Raw genomic sequence first — 22,159 nt, 5'->3', positions numbered from 1 at the left:
AGAAAAATACTGAAAATCAAACCAAGAAAAGCAAATCTTACCTATAATCCTCAGCTTTAAAAAATTATATAAGGTGTGTAAAAGTCCAGTCCCCCTACCTTCCCCTTTCCAATTCCCAAGAGTAAGCACTACTAGCAATTTTTCCTATACTTATACTGATATATCATTTACCTCCATTTTAAAAAACAAAAAATGAGATTATATTATACAAAGTTCTTACAACTTGTTTTTTTGCACTCAACAACAATAAAGGACATCTTTTTAGGGCAGTACGTACAGATCCATTTAATTCTGTTTAATGCCTGTATAGTATTCTGCTGTATGGATGTATCATTCGATTAATTAGTCACCTATTGATGGATATTAGGTTGTTTCCAGATTTATGTAGTCACAGTACTGCAATAAGCATTCTTAAACTTCATGTATTTGTGCTATTATTTTTTTTCCTTGGTAGGATAGACTCCTAAAAGTGCTGTTGCTGGGCCGTAGTAGACACATGCTTTTCATATTATTAGATGCTTTCAAAGTACCTTCCAATAAGTTTGTATCAGTTTATACTTCCACCAATAGTACATAAGAGTGTCCACATGATTGGCATTATTAATCATTTTAGTGTTTTTTTAAAAAAATATTAATTTATTTATTTGGTTGCACCGGGTCTTAGTTGTGGCACGCGGGATCTTTAGTTACGACATGCGGGCTCTCAGTTGCGGCATGTGGGATCTAGTTCTCTGACCGGGGATCAAACCCGGGCCTCCTGCACTGGGAGTACGAAGTCTTAACCACTGGACCACCAGGGAAGTCCCCATTTTAGTGTTTTTTTGAATCAATATTCTTAAGCCTATCAAACTAAATGTGGCAGAAATTATGGATTGATTTATTCAACATCCCATGCAACTGCCTTCTGGTATGTCTTCCTGTACTGGAGGCTGGAAAACCAAATCACATTTCCTAGACTTGTTTCCAACTAGGATCCACAAATAAGATGTATCCTGGCAAGACTTGAGTTTGGAACTGAGTTAAGTAAGAAGAGAGGCGGGGCACAAGGTAACCATTTGTGCTGGTGTGAACTGCAGGAGAGGGCACGGTTCTGGAGCCAGCAGCCTTAAGATAGGCTTCTGTGGGAGGGCAACAGCTCCGTTGGTGGCTCCCACCAGTAGGACTTGGGAGTCACTCCTGAAAGCTCAGCCTGAAGTCTTTATCTTTAGCATTCCCAATGATTCTTCAAATGATTTCATACACTGAAATAAATATTTTATGCTTTATTTTTATCCATTATCTACAGTAGATCCTATGGACTGTTTCCTATTATATTCAGTTGTGTGACACTGTCAAATTATTAACCTCTTTGGGGCCCAGCTTATTTATAAAAAAGAGATAATAATACCTATCTATGGGGATATTGTGAAGGTTAAATGGAATGATGAATGCAAAGTGACTGACTTACTCTGGGTTCAGCAAGGCTTGTGGGTAGTGGGTCTTTTTTCTCTTCCTTCTTTTTTTTTTAAAATTAATTAATTAATTTTTTTAATGGCTGTGTTGGGTCTTCGTTTCTGTGCGAGGGCTTTCTCTAGTTGTGGCAAGCGGGGGCCACTCTTCATCGCGGTGCGCGGGCCTCTCACTGTCGCGGCCTCTCTTGTTGAGGAGCACAGGCTCCAGATGCGCAGGCTCAGTAATTGTGGCTCACGGGCCTAGTTGCTCCGTGGCATGTGGGATCTTCCCAGACCAGGGCTCGAACCCGTGTCCCCTGCATTGGCAGGCAGATTCTCAACCACTGCGCCACCAGGGAAGCCCCTCTTCCTTCTTTTTAGACTCACTCATCCTATGAAACCCAGCTCAAAGGCCATCTCTTAATACCCCTGGGGAGGCAGAATTATTGTTGTCTTCTCTGGGCTCTCACTACATTTAACTAATTCCTTTACAAGTCATAACATGTTGTACTATGACTTATTCATATATGTGTTTGTTTCCCCAAATTGATTTTGTGCTCTTTGAGGGCAAGCGTATTCATGATCCATCTCTTTATTTCCAGGCCCCAACACAGAGCAGGGGGTGAGATGTGTTGGTTGAATGAATTAGCCCTAGCCCTGCCTCACTGAACTCCTGAGTTCCCCTCCCCCGCTTGTTGCAACCATCAACTTTTTTTTTTTTTAACATCTTTATTGGAGTATAATTGCTTTACAATGGTGTGTTAGTTTCTGCTTTATAACAAACTGAATCAGTTATACATATACATATGTTCCCATATCTCTTCCCTCTTGCATCTCCCTCCCTCCCACCCTCCCTATCCCACACCTCTAGGTGGTCACAAAGCACAGAGCTGATCTCCCTGTGCTATGCGGTTGCTTCCCACTAGCTATCTATTTTACGTTTGGTAGTGTATATATATCCATGCCACTCTCTCTCTTTGTCACATCTTACCCTTCCCCCTCCCCATATCCTCAAGTCCGTTCTCTAGTAGGTCTGTGTCTTTATTCCCGTCTTGCCACTAGGTTCTTCATGACCTTTTTTTTTTTTTTCCTTAGATTCCATATATATGTGTTAGCATACTGTATTTGTTTTTCTCTTTCTGACTTACTTCACTCTGTATGACAGACTCTAACTCCATCCACCTCACTACAAATAACTCCATTTCATTTCTTTTTATGGCTGAGTAATATTCCATTGTATATATGTGCCACATCTTTATCCATTCATCCGATGATGGACACTTAGGTTGCTTCCATGTCCTGGCTATTGTAAATAGAGCTGCAATAAACATTTTGGTACATGACTCTTTTTGAATTATGGTTTTCTCAGGGTATATGCCCAGTAGTGGGATTGCTGGGTTGTATGGTAGCTCTATTTTTAGTTTTTGAAGGAACCTCCATACTGTTCTCCATAGTGGCTGTATCAATTTACATTCCCACCAACAGTGCAAGAGTGTTCCCTTTTCTCCACACCCTCTCCAGCATTTATTGTTTCTAGATTTTTTGATGATGGCCATTCTGACCGGTGTGAGATGATATCTCATTGTAGTTTTGATTTGCATTTCTCTAATGATTAATGATGTTGAGCATTCTTTCATGTGTTTGTTGGCAATCTGTATATCAAACTCAAAATGGATTAAAGACCTAAATGTAAGGCCAGACACTATCAAACTCTTAGAGGAAAACATAGGCAGAACACTCTATGACATAAATCACAGCAAGATCCTTTTTGACCCAACTCCTAGAGAAATGGAAATAAAAACAAAAATAAACAAATGGGACCCAATGAAACTTAAAAGCTTTTGCACAGCAAAGGAAACCATAAACAAAACCAAAAGACAACCCTCAGAATGGGAGAAAATATTTGCAAATGAAGCAACTGACAAAGGATTAATCTCCAAGATTTACAAGCAGCTCATGCAGCTCAATAACAAAAAAACAAACAACCCAATCCAAAAATGGGCAGAAGATCTAAATAGACATTTCTCCAAAGAAGGTATACAGATTGCCAACCATCAACTCTTAATGGCCCCATTGGTATCTTAGATTGGGATCACTTGGCTACAGGGAACAGGAAGCCTTTTAAACTAGCTCAAGCAAAGATGGGTATATCAGTAAGCTTTAGATGCAGGAAACAAAAAGCGCCCAAGCTATTGTTAGTAGAAAACGGTTTAAAGAAAAATGAGGTACTTTTAAAGTTGTTGCAAATTTAGGAGGAGTAAGTTGTAGGCTGGACCTTCAGGAATAACTCTCAGAACAACACTGCCAAACTGACTTGCCAGTGGAACTGCCACCTTTTGTACAATTAGGGAGCAAGGGGATCAGAAGCCCACCAATGGACCTACTGATTTTCAAGAATATACAACATAGCTGCAACTGAGGGGTCAGGATGCTGCTGCTGCTGCGACAACAACTACCTCTAGGTAAGCACAAAGTTAGTGAGTAGCCACTGAGATACTGTTACAGAAAAACCCAAAGTCTCCGTAACTGTTCTTTCCAGCAGCAGTAGCCAAAGCAGCAAGAAGATGACCTCTGTCTCACTTCTGCCTTCCCAAACTTTCATGAGTGCCTTTAACTGGTGGAGCTTTCTTTCCTACTCCTCCTGTATTAGTTTTCTATTGCTCGGTAAATTACCACAAACTTTGTGGCTTAAAACAATGCATATTTATCATCTTAGTTTCTGTGGGTCAGAAGTCTGTGGATGACTTAGGCAGGTCCTTTCCTCAGGGTCTCAGAAGGCTACAGTCATGGTGTTGGCAGTTCGCATTATCATCAGAGGCTTCCAAGCTCCCTCAAGTTGTTGGCAGAATTCATTTCCTTGTGGCTATAGAATTCCTGGTGCCCTGCTTTTTGAAGGCCAGAAGGAGAGTGAGAGTGAGTCTGCTTGGAGTCTTATATATACCGAGAGCACCTGGGAACAGTGACTCTCCCCAGTAATGAACTCAGCTAGTGCATAGATCTTGGCTTCTAAATACTGTTCTTCAATGAAAGGAATAAGAACTCTTTGGAGACATGACTTATTTGAGGACTGGGTCAAAGAAAGTGCAAGAAGAGCCTGGAACATCTTGGGCCAAAAAGCAAGGAAGTGCTCAAAGAATGATGGGGACATGTGAAAAGGACACTGAGTGGTATAACTATTTTGGAAGACAATTTAGCAATTCTTATAGAGTTAAATATGCATTTATTCTACAACCCATCCATTTCATATCCAAAAGAAATGAAATTATATATCCACATAAAGACTTGTACATGAATGATCATAGTAGCTTTATTCATAACAGCCAAAAACTTGAAATGCCCATCAACAGTTAAATGGATAAACTAGTGGTAGTATAGCCATACAATGGAATACTACTCAGCAATAAAAAGGAAGTACCAACTGACACATGAACAACATGGATGATCTCAAAAACATTATACCGAATGAAAGAAACTAGACACAAAGAAGTACATATGGTTCCGTTTACATGAAATTCTAGAATAGGCAAAATTAAGTTACAGTGATAGCAGATCATTTGTTGCCAGGGTGGGGCAGGGGGTAGGGGATTGACAGTAAAGGGGCACAAGGGAACTTTCTGGGTCAGAATGGGTATGGTAGTGGTTACAAGGAATAAACATTTGTCATAAATCATCAAGCTAAACACTTAAAATAGGTGTATTTTTATCACATGTTATTTATACTCCAATAAAGTTGATAAAAAAAAACTTGAGCAAAAGATCTGAACAGACACTTCACAAAATAGGATATCCAAATGACCAACAAACTTATGAACAGGTTTTCAACCTCACTAGTAATCAAAGGAATGCAGATAAACAAAATATGATATCACTACATACCCACCAAATGATTAAAATAATAAAGATTGATAATACCAAGTACTGGTGGGGATGTGGAACAGCTGGAACTCTCATTGCTGGTGGAAGTGTAAATTGGTTCAATTATTTTGCAACATAGGTTTGGCGTTATCTACTAAAGTTGGTTTTATAATGTGAAACTATAAAAGAAACCCACTTAGTCTGTGGCAGATATCTCTGGTACTTGTCACATTCCTTTAACCCACATCTAATTTCAGCTGAAATTGTGGAAAACAGTTCCAACTCTCCTCATGGTGCTAGTGTGTCACCTCAAGTATACAATTTACATCTTCCCTTATTCTGCCTTAGGACCTTCTCTGATACCTGTAGTCCTGCAAGCAAAGTCACAAGGTCCTTGGGAGTCAACAGCCCTGGGGGCAATCATCATTCAAATAGGGATGGAAGCCTGTGGATAAAAGCTCTCATCTCTCAGATGGTTCTTTTTTTTTTTTAATTAATTAATTAATTTATTTTTGGCTGCGTTGGGTCTCTGTTGCCGCGCATGGGCTTTCTCTAGTTGCGGCAAGCAGGGGCTACTCTTGGTTGCGGTGCGTGGGCTTCTCATTGCCGTGGCTTCTCTTGTTGCAGAGCACGGGCTCTAGGCGCGTGGGCTTCAGTAGTTGTGGCACGTGGGCTCAGTAGTTGTGGCTCGTGGGCTCTAGAGCACAGGCTCAGTAGTTGTGGCGCACAGGCTTAGTTGCTCTGCGGCATGTGGGATCTTCCTGGACCAAGGCTCAAACCCGTGTCGCCTGCATTGGCAGGCAGTTTCCTAACCGCTGAGCCACCAGGGAAGTCCTCTCAGATGGTTTCTAATCTGGGAGACATTCTATATGTTTCTCTGAGGTTATGGCAGAAGTGAGACCCTCAATAACACACTCTACATTGGTTTTCCCTTCCCCTTGTCTCATTTCTGTTTTCTAGGATCACCTCCCAAATAAACTACCTGAACCCAAGTATTTATCTTAGGCTCTGCTTTTTGGGAAATCTAAACTTAGGTAGTTGATACCAGGAGTGACCTCAGAGTGAACACCCTCAGGTTGGATTCTGGAACTGAATCACTCACTGATCAGATGGCAACAAGGACTCTGTTGTTGATGATAAGTTGAGCAGTGATAGCCCCTGATATGCTGTGCTGTCACAACGACTAAACTCTTCACCTGTGGGAGACTGGAAGTACAAATGGAAGGACTACACCAGATTATGTAGTAGCTCTAGCACAGGGGTTCTCAGCCATTTAAAAAAATATTGTCCCCCTAGGGAGAAAAATTAAATTAAAGTATTCTGGGGGGAAGGTGGGCAAAAGAGGTGAAGGTGATCAAAAGGTACAGCCTTCCAGTTATAAGATAAATAAGTCTGGGGAATGTAATGTACAGTATGGTGACTATAGTTAAGCATACTGTTTTGCATATTTGAAAGTTGCTAAGAGAGTATATCTTAAAAGTTCTCATCACAAGAAACAAAAATTGTAACTGTATATGGTGATGGATGTTAACTGAACTTATGGTGGCAATCATTTCATAATATATACATGTATCAAATCATTATGTACACCTAAAATGAATAATATGTTGTATATCAATTATAACTCAATAAATTATCCCTAGCCAGGGAAATGAAATACTAAGGAATAAGATTTTGTCAAATAGGGTTGAGCTTTGGAGGACACAAACCATTATAAAATCTAAGATGGGTTTTGCCCACCTAAGAACAAGTTTTCACTTCCTTGGGGGTTGATATTGTCATTATTGAGAATGCATGCTCTAGCACTTGAATGGTATGGGAGTAATGTTAATTATAATTCATCGAATTGGCTGGAACTATCTTAAAAGCCCTGAAGAAAGAGAATTTCAGGCTCAGGTCATCCACCTATCAATTCAGGACATGTATGAGATCCAGAAGATCTACATGGAAGATTTTTTAAAAACCCTCGTTTCCTGCAGCTAGAGAGCAGATTTTGCTGAAAATCAGGCCCAGAATGTAATAGTTGGGGTGTCAGATACCCCTTGACTGTTCTCTTATGCTAAAGTCAGCGTTCCTGTGGGTAGGGAGTGGGATGAGGCCTGGGATGGAGACGTTTGGGTGGATGCAACTGAGAACCTGGCACCTCTAACAAGGAGCCCTTCCCACTTGTTAGCATAGAGCAGTCACCCTTGACTTGAGACTGTGTTAGTTTCCTATTGCTGCTGTAACAAACTATCACAACTGTAGTGGCTTAATACAGCAAACATTCATTATTTTACAGTTCTGTGGTCCAGAAGTCTGAAATTAGTGTCACTGAGCTAAAATCAAGATGTTGGCAGCGCTCTGTTCCTTTCTGGAGGTTCCAAGGAACAATCTGTTTTCTTGCCTTTTCCAGCTTTTGGAGTTGTTTTTATTCCTTAGTTGGTAGCTCTCTTCCTCTGTCTTCAAAAGGTGGATGGAGTGCTCCTCACACTGAATCACATCTCACATCTGACCTCTTATGTAGTCTAATCTACCTCTTCCTCACTCTTCTCCCTACTTTTCCCACGTTTAAGGATCCTTGTGATTACACTGAATCCACCTGGACAATCCAGAATAACCTCCTCATCTCAAGATCTTTAATTTAATCACAACTGCAAAATCCCTTTTGTCATTGAAGGTAATATATTCATAGGTTCTGGGGATTAGGATGTGAACATTTTTAGGGAGCCATTATTCTGCCCACCACTGAGACCATGCAAAAACAGTTTAGATTAGAATTAATTTACTGGGTTATGCTCTTGGGTTAAGTTACTTAACTCCTCTGTACCTCAGTTTCCTCACCAATAAAATGGGGGGATAACAGTAGTCTATCTCAAAGGGTTGTTAGAGGTTTAAAAGAGAGGGTGCTTAGAACAGTATCTGGCACAAGGTAAGTACTATGTGAGCATTTATTAAATACATTTTCATAACACTGATTCTTACTATGTGTCAGGCACTATTCTAGATACTGGGGATATGGATAGCACGGGTAGGAATATGACTTGCTCTCAAGGAGCTCAGGGCATCAGATACACAAAGAAAGTTACTATGCTGTCTGCTACATGCCATTAAAGGCATGGAAGTATTATAAGATTACAGCACTGTGAAGGCTCAGGGAAACTTAAGAAATATTAGTTTAATGAACAAATGAAAAGGACGTTTGAGCTGGGCTTTGTAGAATGAATAGGTGTTGGCCAGTGAGATAAAGAGAGAAGGGCTAGAGACATGAAGAAATGTGTGTTCAAAGAACATTAAGTATCATTTCAGTGTGGCTGGAACAAAAGATATACCATGTGAGATGAAGCTAGAAAGGCTGGTGTAAGCACCAAGGTTGTGCCAAGTTAAGGAGTTTAGATTTTATCCTGAAAGCAACAAAACACTTTCAGAGTATTTAAACAGGGGAAGACATCAGATCTGTGGTTTTAAAAGGACATTCTGGTCACCAGTAAGAATGGGTTGAATCCGGAGAGACTGAAAGCTGCTCCATTTGTCTAGGTGATGGTAGTGAGTGAAGAGAAGGGCAAGGACTTGAGAAATATTTAGGATACTCTACAAGGACTTGGTGACCAATTTGATAAGAGCGTTGAGAGAGGAAGAATGGGGGCTATGTTCAGGTTTCTGGGTCAGTGGACTGCTGGATGGCAGTCCCTTCTCTAAGACCAGAAAGTAACGTGAGTTGCAAGCTTGGGGGGAAAACGTAGTAGGAATAGCCAACATTTCAAAGGGCTTTACGTGCTAAATACGTGCTAAATTGCACTTGCTATTATTATGGTAAAACTGAGGCTGAAAGAGATCAAGTTAAGGATACACACGTATAGAGAAATTGTGGCTTCGAAATGTTAAGGTCCTGTCACTAACATTTGTATAGCTGAAATTTGAAGCAAAGCAATCTGATTCCAAACCCTTCGTCACTAATGTTGTTTCAGTTTGGGTCATGTGGAATTTGAGGTACAGTGGGGTATGGAAGCACTGCATTGGAAAATAGAAGAGGCACTGGGAGATACAGAACCCGAGCTCAGGAGAAAGGTTTGCGTTGAATGTAGCCTTCAGGTAGGAGAAAAGCGGGAAAAGAAGCCCATTCTTTTCTGTCTGTAACAGCAGTTGAAACCTCCATTATCATTTCTTTGCCCCCTTCCCCCCTCCAAAAAAAAAGAAACAGTATAATAAATGTCTGGCTCTGAGGTCCCAGGAGATGGGGTAGTTTCCAAATTCAGCACTTGGCAAAGAGCTAGCAGATGCCGTGGTGCTTTATAACCTGAAGAGGACCATAAGACTAGGGCGTGAGCCATCTTTTTCGACACACCCCTAACGCCCCCCGAAACCGTACCAAAGCCTTCCTGCGTCGAAGGAGCCTGCCCCTGTATAGTGTGCGGGGCTCGAGGTGAGACGCGGGCGCAATGACGTCACGCGGAGGCCGGGTGATTCCCCAGCCTCTTGCGTCATGCACCGATGACGTCATTCGAAGAGCTTGCTCCCCCGCCCCCCACCCCCGGATGGCCTCGCTCACGTGGGTCTGTCCAGCCCTCCCCGCCCCCTCCCACCTGCGGGAGGCGGGCCGAGCCGGGCTCCGTCGGCGCCTAAGCCTCGCGGGGGAGAGGGCGGGGGCCGGTGGGCGAGGCGGTCGGCCCGGGGGCCGGCGTACAATAGCTCGGCTTAGGTTGGGGAGGCGGCCCAGCAGCGGCTGCAGCTGCAGCTGGAGTCCAAGGTGTCGGCAGCACCGTAGACGCCCCCTCACGGTTCCCCCCTCCCCCTCTGCTCGTCTGTCGCGCCTACCCGCCGCCTCCCTCCCCGGCTCTGCTGTCCTACTCCACAGACGCTTTCCCTCAGACTCTTATCCCCTCTTTCTAGGAGCCCCGCGCTCGCGAGAGCCCCTCAAAGAACTCTGTCTCCCCACCTCCTCCCCCAGAGGCCACCCGAGCTCCTCACATCTCCCCGACCCTGGGAGCACGCACCCCCCTCAGCCGAGTCGCCTAGCTCCCTCCGCCTCCCCCCCATCCGACTCCCCCTACGGTCGCTGACAACCCCCCCACCCCCGCCCGGTCCTGAGGGACTCCCCGGCGCGAGCGGGGTGGGGAGGCGCCGAGAGAGCGGCGGCGGCGGTGGCGGCGGGAGGGAGAAAGTGAAGCGTCCCCTCGTGCACTCGCGCGCTCACTCCCGGGCTCGGCCGCCGCCACCGAGCAGGAGAAGGAGGAGGAGCCGAGTCGAGCCGAACGTGCGCGGAAGGTGAGAGCCGGCCTCCCGCCCGGTACCCCTGGCTGTGGGGCTGGGGCGGCGCGGGGTGGGGCGCCGGGGCCCATTCATTCTCCGCGGCGGGGCCGGTTGGACGGGGGCGCCAGGTGAGGCGAGGCGGGGGCGGCCCCTGCGAGGCTGGCCGCTTCTGTCGGACCAACAAAGGCCCCCTGTGTACTGACCGGCGCAGCCGCCGGTCTCGGACGCCTGGGGCCCCTAGGGGCCCGGGGGAGGACAGGGGCAGGGGAGGGGACGGGAGATCCGACAGGTCCGGCCCCGGGAGCGACTCCCTCCCGAACTTTGTGGTCCTCCGATCCTAACCCTGGCCCGCGACGGGGAAGCCTAGCAAGGCGGCGTCAGATTCATTGTGCACGAAAAAATCACCCCTGTCCAGGCCGGGGCGGGAATCACCTATAGAGTTGAACTCCTTGAAAAATACGAGTGGACAGTGCTTGACTTGTGCTGCCCCTCCCCCACCCCGGGAATACTCTGTAACGTGGAGTTAAAAACAAACGGGGAAAGGAGAATTGGAGTTACTTTGTGTTCATTATTCCATTTCAAAAGACGTGATTATTATAGCCTTTACTGTATTGAATATTTTCACAGCAAACATTACCGGGAGTGTTTTGGAAGAATACTTGAGAAGTTTTGAGTGTTTGTGGGTGTTGGGAGCAAAGTGCTTGTAGTTTGTTAAGCCCTTTGGGTAACTGTCTTATGCTTCCCCCCCCCCCGCCCCCCCGAACTGTGAAAGGTGAAGGGAAGGGTTAGTACTATGGTTACCAATAAAAATTCGAATTCACTAGTCTAGCCTTTATTGTAAGAGTTGTTCCTGAGGAAAATCTTTAATTTTGCCTACTGTGTCTTTGGGTTCTCTCTCTCAACTTTATCAGGAGAAAACAGGAGTCAGCAGTACACAGATGCCTCCTCATTGGTCTTACCTTATGACTTCATCTACTTCCTGTGTGACCTTGAGCAGGTGACTTCCAGTCTTAAAGTTGCAGGAGTTTGCTTTTGTGCCCTAGAACAGGCAGATGTCTACCACCGACTTAGTTTTCAAGACTCTACTGAAGCATCCCCCCACCCCCAGTGTGAAGTCTTTGCTGGCATCCACCCCCATACTCCTCTCAGGCAAAACTTTCTCATTGGGTCCCTCAGAGGCCTGGTAGGATTTCTACCACAGCACTTGTAACATTTTTTTGTTCCTATTTGGGAAATCCTAAATCAGGTGCATATGAAATCCACCTCACCTCAACTAGAAACTGTACTTCTAAAAAAGGGTTTTGGAATGATGGACCCTGAAACATTCGCTGAAGCTTACCTACGTTAGCTCATGGGTCTATCTGGTAAATTTGCTTATTCAGTCATTCATTTACCCAACATTACTGGAGCCTGGAGAGCTACTGTGTTTCAGGTCTCCTGCTAGGGCTATGCGGATTTAGAATCTATTAAGACACTCCCTGTCTTCAAAGAGCTCAAAGTCTAGTGGGTGAGGTAGACATGTAAACAATGAAGGCTTTCCCTAGTCTCTACTCCAGTTGTACAGAGAGTAGTGTGCAATAATTGAGGCTGCTGGACCTGTTTTTCAGGTCTTGTCCTGGCCAAAGTGAGTCCTTCAGGGAAGGTGGTGACCTGCTTCTCATCTATAAAATAGCCCTTGACAAAGAGCTTGTTCAGTTCAATTCAGTATACATTTACTAAGCACATGTTATGAGGCCCTGTGGTAGGTTTGGAGGAAGGAATGCTTTCTTTCTAAAAGGACTGCACTGTGTATCCAGAGAGATCTTTGTAAAACAAAACCCAGTGATTTATCCCCACCCCGACTAGTCATTGCCTAAAGATAAAATTTTATACACTTTGACGTAAGAAGCTCTCAGAGATTAGAATACTGCCAGCCTTTGCAGCCTCACTTTCTATAACTCCCCTGCCACCCTCTTCTCATCTTTGCTTTTGCATGTACTGTTCTTTCTGCCTGGAATGCCACCCTGTACCTGCCTGTGGAGAAGTGCTTGCTGGACCTCTGGGAAGCAGTCCCTTAGTTTCTCCTCCTATTACCTCCATAGAATGAGTTGCTCTTCCACCCTCTGGCTCATGTACAGACCACTCTTGGAGGTCTCTGTAGCTCTCTATTGCAAATATTTGAGTTTGTGCCTATCTTTTCCATGAACCTGTGAATTTCTTGAGGGCAGGATCTGTTTAGTCCTAGTGCCTAGCAAAGTTTCTGGCAGTGAATAAGTGTTTGAAATGAATGTATGAATAAAGAAGCAAGTCAAGACCCATGAGTTAGAGGTTACCTAATTCTGTGGGTTAGAATAATTAGCTCCAAGTGTGGTCTCTGCACCAGCAGCATCAATACAGTCTGGAAATTTGTTAGAATTGCAAGTTGTTTGTCCCATTCCAGACCTACAAATGAGAAACTAGGGTTGGGGACTCCAGGTATTTGCTTTAAGTCCTCAAGGTGATTCTGATACTTGCTAAAGTTTGAGAATCACTGGGTTAAAAGATCTGCTTTTGGTAAGACCAGCTCCTTGCCACCTCCCCCCCACCCCCCTCCCTCCTTTTTCTTCCATGGCACAAACTGCCTGACATTCCATTCCATCTATTCCATTCTGTTCCATTCCATTCCATCCTATCCTATTCTATTATACTCCATTCCATTCCATATCATCTATTTTTGCCACTTGATTGAAAGCTTCCTGAAAGCAGAGAATTTTGTTTTATTTACTGCTTTAATCCCAGGGCCTAGAATCGTGACTGTATATAGCAGGCACTCAAATATTTGTTGAATGAATAATATAAAAATGATTTAACCCCATTTACTGCCAGCTGCTACGTTGGGGGTTTATTCAAGAATAGTTCTCAGTAGGAAGAGGAACCACACTCCAATATGCAAAGCCAAGTGGATTCTAACATTTTGGGGGATTTATTTTAGATTGAGCTTTTCTTCCCTTTTACATCTGTCTTTCTCCACCAAAGCCTGGAGGATTTTTTTTTTTTTTTTTTTTTCTTTCAGCCAGGACCTTAAAATTGCACTTAAAATATCCTAGGCCAGGATTGTTTCTTGGGAACTTGCATGTGGTTTTGCAAGTTTAAATAAGCACCCTAATTTTTGAACCTTTTAACTTGAAACTATCTCTTCCTGATCTCCTGTGGTTTTTGTCTTTCTCTAGTGATACTTAAAGCCATACAAGGGCCTGTTTGACTCCACACAAAGGTTTCTCTTCCTTGTGAAGCTCTTAAAATGTTTTGTTTCTTTCAGTTTCTTATTAGCCCTAAGATACCATATCCAGTTTTCTTCTTTCCTAACTTCCCTCTGGGAGATTGGCTTCATATGTTGATTCATTTATTTGTAAACACTTGTTGAGTCCTTCTCTACCATATGCCAGGTCCCATGCTTGGACAGGATGTTCAGATATACATAGGATGTGGTTCAAGTCCTTAAGGAGTTAAAGATACTACAACATGATGTGGTAAGTGTGGAAATGAAGAAATTAAATAGAGGGATAAAGTGATGCATACTCATAAAGATGGGACAAAGCTGTCTTTCTAATTTTTTTTCTCAGTTTTGGAATAGTTTATCAAACAAGCATCATTTTGATAAGCAGACTTTAAAATCTTTTAATTAAGAGGTCGGTGGCTTTACTGGGGAAAACTAAAACAAAAATCAAGGTAGACTCAGCAGTTGCTAATTTGAGATAATTCTCAATTCTGTTAATGAATTTTCCTTTCCCCCCTTTTTATCTTTCTAAATCATGACTAGAAAGTAGGGAAAAAACTTTTTTTTTTTAAATAGTAAAGAGGGAAGTTTAAGTTTATCAAAAAGAATATGCTGTTTCATTTTAATTACTGAGGACTAATGTTATAATTTGGGGTGGGGGGTAATGAAACCCAGAGAAAGTCAGGAGACCTTAATTTAGTCTCTATATTACTGCATGACCTTATGGAAGTAATTTTATCTTTGTGCCTTTTGTCCTAACTGTAAAATAGGGTTAGTAACAGTTGCTATGACTAGCTTACAGCTATGAAGCAACTGAAAAAACATTGAATGCAAAGAAACTTTTGAAAAGTATAATTTGTTAGCTGGTTGTTAGGCGGTGGTAAACTTATTAACAGCAGCTTACATTATTGAACAAATGTTATGTACCAGATACTATGTGAGATATTTTTTCCAATCTTCAAAGTAAGCATGTAAGAAGATTGTTGGTATCTCTATTTCATGGATAAGGAGGTTGAAACTCAGACTGGCAAAGGGAACTTGTTCAAGCTTTTGTTGAAAGTAAGTGGCAAACCTCAGTTCCATTCTATATCCATCTGATACCAGCAGTTATGTGGCATGTTCATTACCCCAGATGCTTTAATTTTTCTGTATGGCAGGTGTAGGAATGTTTTGTTAAGTATATTGCTGTGAGAGTTAAAATCTATCTTCATTTAGCCTGCTCTCTTTTTTTGTGCATAGAAAGACTGGTGAAGAAAGACTTACATGGATTTATATTTATCATTCATTAGGAAAAAGAATAGCATCTTTCCCTGGTTTTGTTCAGTCTTCACAACAGCCATGTGAAATAGATATTTCCATTGGCTTGCTCAAAGGCGCATCATTAGCAAATGACTAAATATTGGTTTAAAACTACATTTTTTTGAATCTAAATGTACTTTATTTTTGCCACTATGTCATATTGCCTTTTAAACTCTATCAGGCTAAACTTTGGGGCACTAGAAATGTCCTTTTAGATTGCTTTCTAATCTCTCTAACCTCTTCTCACTAAGAAATCCCAACTGAAGTCCACAGTTTGAACCCCCAAAAAATAATTGCTGATAAAACTCTGCCAGATGGTCATGATATTGCAGACTTATAGGATAACACTTCTTTACTGAAGTTGAGAGATCAGACTTTATCCGTGTTCTGAGTCACCTGTGCCTGAATATTCATTTTTCCTTTGCCAATGTAGATTTATTAACATAATGTAATACATTTTTCTGCTTTAGTGTTAAGCTTTATCTCTCATAAATAACTTCCTCCGCTCTCCCATCTAGTCTTTGAGATGGGAGAAATCTTCTATGTGCCAGGATCCTCCAGATTATCCCCTCTTTAGGAATAGTGTAGTAACAAGTCAAGAAAGAACCAGAGGTTCATTGATCCCTCATAAATATGATTTTGTTTGGTATTGATTAATTCTCTAAAATTTATCTAAGTCTTAATTATAAAAAGTGCATTATGTTTTGGCTCTTATTCATGGAGTCAGGGTGTAGTAATTTGCAGGCAGCATTGGGAAATTCATTCTTGTTTATGGGGCTTTCTTCTTCCACTTTTCTACTTCCAGTTCTCTCCAATGTCCCTTTCCCTTTCAGACTGTGTAAGTACTAACTGAGGCTGCAAGGACATTTTTCTCCTTTATAGACTCTGTCTTTTGAATCTCTTGGGATGATAAATGACAGTGACAGTATATATGTGGCCTCCACCCTCATCTGCCTGCCTATATCTTCAAGGCCTAGCTTTCCTTATTCTCTCTCTCCCTGATTTGCACAAAGGGATTGATGGCTTTCTCATTTGAATCCTTGCCTCATAGTACTTTGTATATTATGGCAATATTATTTATCATTTTTCTAGGAAAGGAGATAGATGTAGAAGGAAGAGCACTAAATTTGAAGTTAGCCAAAGACCTACTTGGACACTTAACTTATTTAAATCTCTGTTTCTTCATTTGGAAAATAAAAATAATACCTAACTCACAGGGTTGTTGTGAAGATTAAATGAATAGCATATGTGAAAATGAATTGTAAGATGTTAAGTTATATAGATGTTAGGTACAATTGTTATAATTTTATGACTGCAATTATGTATAGCAGTGGTTTTTAATTTTGGCTATGCATGTGAACTACTTGTGAAGATGTGAAAAAAAATACAGTTGCCTGGGCTCTGTCTCAGGTCTACTTAATCAAAATCTCTTGGAATCTCTATTCTTGAAAAGTTATAGATGATTCTGATATGCAGCCAAGTTTGAAAAGTACTGCCTTATAATATTTTGCATAAATGTCTTTGGTACTTATTATATGAAAACTGTTTGTCATCTAAAGTCCCTTTATTTGCTAAACACATATTAAGCCTCAGGCATTGTCATGTGCTGTGAAGAAACAGATAGATGATACCTTGTCCCTACCTTTAAGTTTATATTTGAGAAACAAACATGTCTGTAGACAACTGTACTATATTGAGAAAAAAATGACACATGGATATATATACTGGTGCTATGTGAAGACAGAGGAAAGGCATCTACTTCACCTGAGATAGGGGTGGTCTGGCAAGCCTTCTCAATGGAAGTGACACCTAAATTGGATTTTGAGAGATAAGCAGGGGTTAACCAAGACAGTGGGAGAGAGGTAGAAAGAGAAGGAGAAGGAAGACCTTCCTGAAAGAGAGAGGTATGAGGGCTAGAAGGCTTGAGAGCATGTTTGGGGAACACTGAGTAGTTTAGTACACTTAGAGGATGGGGTGCAAGGTGGGGAGTGGTAAGAGCAGACAGGAGAGCAAAGCTCGGATGATGATGAATGGCCTTTTGGATAGTGTACAAAGTACTTTCACTAATGTTATCTCACTTTATTCTTTCAACAACTCCCTGGGTTAGCTAAGACAGGAGTTATTTTATGTCATTTTATAGAAGTGAAAACAGAAGTTAATTGAATTGCTTGAGGCTGTACAGCACAGCTATGGTTTGAGGACCAGTCCTTCTGACTCTTGAGCTCGTGCTTCTTCCAATACACTGTAACTCTCTTATACTTTTATAGTGTTGTGAGGATCAGGTGAGCTCCATAGATAAAAGCATAGCAATTCATAAGCTGTAAAGTGCTTGACTCATGTTGGCTATTAGTTGGGAGTTTGGACTAAGTGACCTATAAAAGTGCTTTTAGCTCTAAGATTCTGTGGGCATTTTCTCGGATTTTCCTTAATCATTTAAATAGACTTTTTTCCCCAGGAGTTGGTAACCAGGGTCCAGCAAGCTAAAATAGCGTCAGATAGTCACTCTTCCAATTTGAATGTCTTTACTCAAACACCCTTGTTTGTTTTTAAAATACATTTATGTTTCTTTTATTATGAAAGTAATATGTGATTCTTGTAGAAAATATGGAGAATACAGAAGAATAAAAGGTAAAACAAGGACAACAACAAATCTATCAGAGTTTTATTGTAGAAAGATAACCAATAGTAAGTATTATAGCGTTTCATCTATACCCTTCTAATCTTTTTTAAAAATGAGTTTTAGATAGTGATCTCCCTGTTTTCCAGCCACCTTCTCCCCCTAGCCTCATTGTATGTTGGGGATAAATGACATCAGGAACAAATCAGCATCCTCAGCCTCATTACAACTGACCTTTTACTGGGGACTTTCACAGTGCCAAGTATTTTACATTTGGTTTTTCATTTATTCCTCAGAATAATCCTATAAGAGAGATACTGTTTTATACTCATTTTACAGATTAGAAAATTTAGAAGCAGAGAGGTCAAGTTGGGATTTGAAGACATTTTTATGATTATTACTGTGTAACTACGGCAAGTCGCTTAACCACCCTGAGCCTCCGTTTTCCTTAGCTGTCACATAGATGTTTTAAATTTTTTAAAATTTATTTTAAAAAATAAATTTATTTATTTATTTTTGGCTGCGTTGGGTCTTTGTTGCTGTGCATGGGCTTTCTCTAGTTGCGGCGAGCGGGGGCCAGTCTTCGTTGTGGTGCGCGGGCCTCTCGTTGCGGTGGCTTCTCCTGTTAGGTGTATTAAATTTGATGCAAGCTTCTTAGTTCAAATATTTTATGACAGTGTTTTTAAATTTTTTTATTTATTTAAAAAATTTTTCTATCTTCTTCTCTCCCCTGCCCTCACCCTTACTCCATAGTAAAATAGGCCATTATCCCCATAGTCCATCAGTAACAGTATTTCACTATGGAAACAATTCTCAGTGGGCTAGAGGAGTAAAATTTAAATTTCCAGGTTGGGGCGTGGGCAGAGAGGGACTTGGTATAGTTGGAGGGACTCTTAGTTCCCCAGTCACCTGTTGAAGAATTACTATTTTATAACATTTTCTTCTATTTAAGATTATTTTCCCATCTGGAATTACCTGGCCGGTCCAGAGTCTGATATTTTTGTTTGGTGTCTGGGTACATTTTGCTTGGTCAGTTCAAGAAGTTATCTATATGTAATCTGCAAAGTAACTTAAAACAAGAAACTAGATGAGCAAAGGGGAAAAATTCATTATGATACACTTTTGTAAGTCCACGTTTCCTAAGTAGCCTAGAGACAATTAATATATATTTAGGCTTTACTGTTTTCAAAACACTTTCATATACAATCTCATTTAATTCTGTCCTCATATTTTTACAGATGGAAAGAAGTTAAGTGGCTTGTCCATGATAACATAGCTGGGAGTTTGCAAATTGGAATCTTTAATCCATATCATCTGTCTCCAAATCTGGTGTTGGCTCCTGATCATTTGGGTGCTGCCTTGACCAGTGGCACTTCCTTCATTTTCCCTTGACTTTAAAAAAAATCCTGGTTCCTTGGAGAATGTTAAAAGCTCTTTGCAGTTCATTCTTTTTCCAAAAATCATGTTGTTTCTATCCATTGCCAGTTGCCAGAAAGTTGTCTGAAGTTGACTACTTTGTTAAGGCCCCAGGCCACTTGGGAATGGCTGCTGAGAATATTCTTATGTGTGGGTTGGTAGAGTAGGGACAAAACATATACACTTCCACATGCATACAAACCAAATGCATCTCTATAGTGCTTCTATTTATCTATCCCTTAATTAGTCTACAGATATTTGTTGATCGCTTCCTATGTGCCAGGCATGTGCTTAGTACTAGGGGTACAATCATAAGCAATAGAGAAATGGTCCTTGTCCTTGCTCTTATAAAGCTTACACTCCAGAGGGGAATAAAGAGAAAAGCATTAAATGTGCAAATAAGTAGTTGCAGGTTTTGATAAGTCCTACAGAAGATAAAAGAGTAGTGTAGAGAATTTTGGAGTGCTAAGAGGAAGGCCTCATAGAGGAGATGATACTTTTAAAATAAGATATGTGAGATAAGTAGATACTAGTCATGCAGAGAATGGAGTGTAGAGCATTGCAGGCAGAGGGAACATTTTAAGTGCACAAAGGCCCTGAAAGTAGGTAAAAGTTTAGAGCTATGATGTTCAGTATGGTAGCTACTAGCCAGTGGGGTTACTGAGCATTTGAAATGTTGCTGGTTCATATACAGATGTGCTATAAGTGTAAAATACACACCAGATTTCAGGCTTAGTACTGAAAAAAGAATTTAAAGTAATTAACTTTTTATATTGATTATATGTTGAAATGTTAATATTTGGATAAATTGGGTTAAATATATTTTCAAATTAATTTAACTTGCTTTTCTTTTTTAACTTTTAAAATATAGCTACCGGAAAATTTAAGATTACATATGTAGCTTGTGTTAGTGGCTTGCATTATATTTCTATTGGATAACACTGGTTGAGCTCAACATGGAGGAACTAAACACAGGACATTATGGTTGATGTGCCATAGGGAGCAAGAGTGAATGGTATGAGATGAAGCTGGTGTGGTAGGAAGAGACCTTTCAAGATGCTACCCTGTGCAGTATCCTAGTTAATCCTGAGAGACTGAGAAGGGATGAATAAATCAGATTTTATAGACAGAGGCAAACAGTGACTGCCCAAACCACTCCCCACCCCTTGGTGCTAGAATGAGGAGATGAACCAGCACTTTTAGCATAGTGTCTTGAGTGAAGAATGTTCTCTATCATTGTCAGCTAAAACAAACAAACAAATAAATGTTGAGGAGTAAATTGATTAAATTGACTAATCAAAGTTTTTAAGTGGTTTTGAGATTGCCTCTGGATATCTATAGTATCTAAGTAGAACTCTTCGTCAAAGATTGAATTTTTTATTCAACTTTTTTTTTTTTTTTTTAAATTTTTTTGGCACGTGGGATCTTAGTTCCCCAACCAGGGATCAAACCCATGCCCCCTGCATTGGAAGTGCAGAGCCTTAACCACTGGACCACCAGGGAAGTCTGAATTTTTAATTAAAAAAGAAAAATCTCTTCTTTAGGCTGACTCCTCTTGAAGCAGTACACTTCTTTCAACTATTTTGTATGTTTAAAAATTATTTATAATAAAATATTGCGATGGGAGTATGTTTAGTGAGCACTAATATACTCATTTAGGTTCTATAATATTTTGCTATATTTGCTTTATTGAATATCCATCCCTTAATCTATTCATCAATCCATCTTATTTTGAAGCATTTCAAAAAAAGTTGCAGACGTCAGTACACTTCACCCTTAAACACTTTAGCATTCATACTCTTACCCACTACTCTATGGCATTATTTGATTAATGTCTGTCTGCCCTACTAGACCCTATGCTCCAGAGAATCATTTTTCTTTAAGGCATGACACCTTAAAGAGAAAGCATTTTAACATAGTACCCCTTTCCTTAAAATAAAAGTATCTTTTTTTTGCTCTGCGTTGTAGTCACAGTTCCTAACATATAGTAGCTACTCCATAAATTTTTTTTTTACATTTTTTAAAATAAATTTATTTATTTTTATTTTTGGCTGCGTTGGGTCTTCGTTGCTGCGTGCGGGCTTTATCTAGCTGCGGCGAGTGGGGGCCACTCTCGTGGTGCTGTGTGGGCTTCTCATTGCGGTGGCTTCTCTTGTTTAGAAGCATGGGCTCTAGGCGCGCAGGCTCAGAAGTCGTGGCTCACGGGCTCTAGTGCGCAGGCTCAGTAGTTGTGGCGCACAGGCCAGCCGCTCCACGGCACGTGGGATCCTCCCGGACCAGGGCTCGAACCTGTGTCCCCTGCATTGGCAGGTGGATTCTCAACCACTGCCCCACCAGGGAAGCCCCATAAATGTTTTTTGATTGAATGAATGAAAGTGGAGCCAGCATTCAAACTGAGGTCCATATGACTTCTTTACTCAAGTTTAGCTAACATACAAGAATCCTTTCAATTGTCTGGTGTTGGGAGAGGCAAGGAGAGAAGAAACCTCCCTGTGTTAAATATTTAGGTGCCCAGTACAAATATCTCTGACCTGAGTCAAAGTTGAATGCATGCCCTGGTGCTAGCTAAGGATGTGGAAAATTCTTAAGCTGATCACCAGCTATTTTGCCATTCTGGGTCTTTCTTCATTTTATTTGAGTTGAAGAATTAAATGTTACTGAAAAATGGCATTGGATTAAGGCCCTTTTAGGCATATTTGCTTTCCAGAAGTTTCCTTTTTAAAATTTTTTTTAGTACTCTCCCAGGCAACATTTCAAAATTGGCAGAGTTCTTTTAGGTTAGTATCAATTTCTTTATAGGGCCACAATTCTAATAAGGCTTAACACATACAATGTTACTATCTTTATTCCATTAAAAATAACAGAGCTCTATTTAACAAACTATTTTGTAATACTGTTAATAAATTTAAAATTCAGGCACAATTCCATCAGTCAAATGAATAAACTCTTGTTTCCTTTTTTCTTGTATGTAAACATACCTATTTACATAATTATAATCACAATGTAGACCTACATTTGTTGTTTGCCTTTTTTTTTCTTGACTTATAAACATTTCCCCCATATTACTGTGTAGTGTTC

At 41.1% G+C, this 22,159-nt stretch overlaps 1 protein-coding gene across 6 annotated transcripts in view; it reads left to right on the top strand.

Annotated features, from left to right (window-relative positions):
- Positions 1–10,345: 10,345 nt before the first annotated feature.
- The window catches only part of PAK1 (p21 (RAC1) activated kinase 1), a 150,608-nt gene continuing 138,794 nt past the window's right edge, over positions 10,346–22,159 (top strand). For 2 of the 6 annotated variants that reach the window (XM_082343347.1, XM_082343346.1), the window contains exons 1-2: positions 10,347–10,529; positions 11,426–11,511. The gene's annotated coding sequence lies outside the window, so the exon portion shown is untranslated. Of the gene's footprint in view, positions 10,530–11,425; positions 11,512–22,159 lie in introns of all 6 variants that reach the window. The other 4 variants (XM_082343351.1, XM_082343348.1, XM_082343349.1 and 1 more) reach the window with 4 other exon arrangements.

Source organism: Balaenoptera borealis, assembly GCF_965194805.1.
Source record: "Balaenoptera borealis genome assembly, chromosome: 11".
In the NCBI taxonomy this organism is placed as follows: domain Eukaryota; kingdom Metazoa; phylum Chordata; class Mammalia; order Artiodactyla; family Balaenopteridae; genus Balaenoptera; species Balaenoptera borealis.
Note: the sequence above shows the minus strand (reverse complement) of the source record. Positions and strands in the feature narration are given on the sequence as shown.